Source organism: Centroberyx affinis, unplaced genomic scaffold, assembly GCF_046629955.1.
Source record: "Centroberyx affinis isolate AG114_WGS23_722 - 3 ecotype Tasmania unplaced genomic scaffold, CSIRO-AGI_Caff_v1 ptg007118l_1, whole genome shotgun sequence".
Classification (NCBI taxonomy): Eukaryota; Metazoa; Chordata; class Actinopteri; order Beryciformes; family Berycidae; genus Centroberyx; species Centroberyx affinis.
The window spans coordinates 36,238-41,221 of record NW_027283607.1 but is presented as its reverse complement, the minus strand read 5'-3'; positions in this window follow the sequence as shown (position 1 = coordinate 41,221).

Sequence of the window (4,984 nt, the reverse complement as noted above, 5' to 3'; positions counted from 1 at the left end):
CGAGGGAATAAAAACTGATCAGAGTCCAGTGTGTCTTGGTGTTGTGTGTAACGTCATGGGCAGAGCAAGGCACTAGCACTGCCTGCCACCTAGGGTAAAAGTCTATGAACTCATGGTACTGGATAAAAGTGTCCAGGTGGTTACCTCGTATTTCTGTGAGGTTTTAGGGAACATTTTAAAGCAAAATACTCTGTCATATGGTACAAGTATCCAGTGGGGGCCTAGAGGTTAAAAAGCCTGTAATGGAAAGGTTGCAGGTTCAAATCCCACAACAGCCATTATGTGTCCATCAACAGCCACATGGCTTGTCAAAGTGTCCTTGAGTAAAAACACTGAGCTCCTTACCTGAGAGCATCAGCTGAAGCAGCCTCCTGGTTGGAGAAGCTGTCTTGTGACTGGATTACCAGTTTGAATGCCAGGCTGGCTGAAACTGCCCCCTACCCATCTCTTCATGTACTAGAGGGGCTAGTTGATCAATTAGGCTTTCACCGAAACCTGTTGGCAAGACACCACATGCATCTTGCCCCTGAACAAATGTTTTTAAAAGAGTATATTGCTCAGGTTTTAGTGCAGGCATAGCTGTATTCAGATTCTTGATAAATACTTCAATCGCAAGATCAGTTTATATTTTCATCTGCCATTGCTTCCTCTGGAATTCAGATTTAGCACTGACTGATTACATCATCCAAGACCCTGTCCACAAATTGAATAATCCAATCAAAATGCCAGAACATCCCAGTGATCGGACCCCTTCGACAAGGAGGTGACCAGACCTATGCAGCGCCAAAAAAATTCAAAGTAGGTGTGGTTAACATGGAAACAAATACACGATTCTGGGAAAAACACATAATTCAAAATGACTTACCATTTAGCTTTGGAGCTGCTACAAGTTCTCATTTTCTCAGTCTTTTGGTAAAGATAGTGGCCTACTATTATTCAACATGCTGTATGCTAAAGTGTTAGCATGGAGCATCGAGTTAATGATCTACTGGGGACACTGGGAAACTTGTTGTCACTACTTAACAAAAGTTGACCAATAGGATAATAAACTAATAAATAGAAACATAACTCTGTAAATCTTTCATTTTTTTTTATTTTTTCTTACCAGGGAGATTATTGTTCAGATGATAAAAAAAAAAAAAAAGAAAATTATAAATGCATTATAATACATGTTTATTCTTTGGATTGCAGCATAGAATTACATAAAACAATTAAATTAATCAAAACCCAAACTTGTGCTCAGATTTTTTTTTTTATAAGTCTTAATATGCGCATATATACACACACACACACATACACACATGACACAACCACTCTGACAGTTCATTCACACATACAAATAACACATCAAGACAAACCCGCTCCACAGAATCAACAGTAGCAACAAACACATGATTGATGATGATTATTATAATGATCATGATATAATACTGTCGTCCGTTTCTATTGATCCCACCGGGAGTCCGGGACGAGGTGGGAGGCAGGGGGGGGACACACTAAACCAGGCTGGAAATTCAAGGCCGCATTAAAATCATGTTAAACTATTAAAACCTTTCTTTCCTGCTACAGAGGAACGGTTACTTAGGGATTTCAGGGGCCTTTTTTGCCATAGCAGCCTGGTTCTACTCCAACTCCCTGGCTTGATGGTGGTAATGCAACATAGTACGGATGCCAACTGCCGTTAAATTGCAAGAAGAGGAAGAATAAATAGAGGCTTTGCAGTTGTGTCTGAAATTTCCTGCCAACCACAGCTGGCTGGCGGGTGAAATGAGCTGTGGACCTCCAACATGGCCGTCAGAAGGTGTGTATTGCTTCTGTGTGTGTGTGTGTGTGTTTCATTCTCATGTTGTAACACAAAGAAATGGAACTGAAAGCACCCAGTTCAGTAGCGATGCAGTTCCGCCTCCTGTCAGCTAAAAGGCCTCGGGGAGGAGTTAAAGAAGACGCAAGCGCTCTGGACGACCAGGACCAGGGGTGGAGGTAGTAACAAGACCACTAACTACCAAGGCAGGAGAATTACTTGTTTTTTTGTTATCCAACAGCTACAAACAGCCACTTTCACTGTTTTACCAGCCAACTAGATGTTCAGAATGAAAGGGGACCTTAAAGTTGTGGCTGGTAGAGTGGAAAGACTTTACCAGCATTTGGCTAGTATACTTTGTTAGCCCCGTGGTAATAACCTCCAGTAGGCAGACGCTGTCGGGCAGTGAGTGTTGGATATGTAGTACTGAGAAGGAAAACTCGCACTGTGGCGTACAGTTAGACTTAAGCCACATCCCGACGTCTTTCCAAAGCAGTAGGGAAAGTGACAACTATCGCCCCCCACTGGCTGCGTTCATTCCTGAGAAATTCCCCATTCACCTTTGACACTGCATGAACTTTTGTTTTCGAGTAGATAAGGTTATAAACTCACCGCGATAAAAGCAGCCCACTAGTGATTACGATCAATAAACAAAGAATGGCTTTATATGGAAATGGAAAACCACCGTCATGTTTTCTTCTGTGTACTCTGCATTTTATAATTTATTCAGAATTTATTGTATAATATTATATAAAATTCCCCATGTGGAGGTCAAGCCTTTTCTCACTGAGCTTTGAGTGTAGCCACTAGGGGGCGACACCATGGCGTTCCCTCCACATGTTCCCTCAGGCAGGTAAGGAGGCAGTAATACAGGTGGTGCACTCAGTAACAGGACTGAAGAATTTAATTCCAAATCCATCTGAAAAACTCCCAGCTATCTGGAGCCCTTTACTTACAAAATAGTAATAGTTTAGAAGATGTGACCATCTGTAATCTTTTTTTTTAGCAATGGATGACAAGTAACGTTTTTTCCCCCAGAATGGATTTATAGGGTTTTGGAATGAAACTCTTCAGTTGTACAGTATAGTTCAGGTAAGAATACAGCATTAGCGTGTTTGATAAGAGACTGGGAGGGAGAGTTATTACTGTTAAGACCAGTGTGGCTCGGGGCTGAAGGCCACGTTAAGGCAGGAGACATATTGCTCTGGACCGGTGTTCCCATAGTTAGCGGTGCTACGGGAAATGCATTAAGAGGCGAATGCAACCAAAGGCGTGAAGATATGGGACCAAATCTGAGCAAAAAACAAAAGCACTTTAAACAAAACAAAAAAAAAAAAAACATTAGTGGGGCAGAAGAAGTGTACAGATGAATATAGAGTCTGAATATGTTCGGACACAAATCACATCAAAGCAACATAAATAAAACTCAAACGTGGTTCAGATGGTTGATACAGTCACCAAGATAAATAACACTGCAGGAAATGAAGTCATGACAATGAAGTCTATTCAGAGGACCGGATCAGAGGGAGCAATACAGTTACTGATGCTAGTGTTGCAGTTCCTTATTGAAAGGGATCTTGTTGCTATGTGGATGCATCATGTAGCATACGAACTGCACTCCATTTTCTATCTAATGCCGGCATCACACTTAAACAGGAGCCAGAGCCGAGGAGGGATGACGTCGACTTCGGCTCCCTATGTAGGCTACAGAACAATGAACTGTATCAAAATTGAAGAAATATGCGGGTAAAGACAATGAATGAATGAATGAATAAAATTCAAGATAATCATTCCAAAATGAAATATGCACCATTAGGAAAAAGCAACAATTACTCTTACAAATGATTGACATCACAAAATTAAAACACATTTCAGTACACTTTAAAGGACAGTAGGTAACTTAAGTCCTTGGTTGACTAAATGAGAACACTTTTACAGACTGGATCCTCTAGATTTTAGACACATCGAATGATGAACTCCAGGTAATTATTTTTTCCCCCAAAATGGATATACAAGTGTTGTGGAAATGAACTCTTCAATTACCTCTGGAGTATTTTGTGCATATGAGTGTGAAGCGTTGATATGAAACAGTGTGTGGAAGATAATGATCACATGGTTTCTGAGGCACAACAACATAAAGAAAGATCCAGAAGCCTGAAGTGATCTCAAACACTCAAATGTCTCCAAGCAAAGCCCAAGACGGGAAACTCCACCAGCCACAAAGACTGGTGCACTCCCAAATTCACCAGCCACTTTCAGTTCTTGACCAGCCAACTAGATATTTACGATGGAGAAGGGCCTCCAAATGTCGGCTGGTAGGGGGACGGGCTCGTCAGCCCCGGCCAAAATCTATTAACGTTTAGCTGGTGGCTGGTGGTCATTTCCCACCCTGGACATGACACCTGGACACAAATAAATCAAGGCCAGGTCCATCCCACATTCACGTCACACACACACACACACACACACACACACACACACACACACACAAACAAGGAAACTTGGTTCCTTTCCTTCAATTACCACATAACCTTTATGAACCACAATATAGATAAACAATCATAACCAACCAACATCCTAACAACCAGAGAGCCAATCAACCAACCAAACAACCATTTAACAACCAACCATCAAACAAACAACCACCTAACTAACAACCAAGCAACCAGCCAACCATCTAACAACCAACCACCTACAGTAACAATCAACCAATCGCCCAACCAAGCAACCAACCAACTCCAGGGTCCTGGGCACTGAGGCTGTAATGAGATCAGACAATAAATAAAGATAATAACTAGATCATGGTGCTATTTCCCAACTACACTTGCCTCCTCATCAGCCCATACTTCAACTTCAAAGCAACTCCAACATGATACTTTTTTCAATTCCTTTCTTTGTCGATTGTAAGCAGACAGTACATCATGTGATAGAGCTAATTATTTTCTCTGTCAGTGTAACCAGTTGATTTTCAATACAAGTGTCATCAGGTTAGGAGGAAAGCTGAGAAGCAAACGCAGAAGCAAACATTTTGAAACATTACGATGCCTGTTGACCACTTTTAACGCCTTATAATCAACAAATAACTGAAAACCGATGCAGGAGTGATAGGTATGGTTTTCACTGGCATTATCTCCCATCATCCCAGACTGTAGCAGACTGTAGTTTGTTGGATTGCATCCCAAC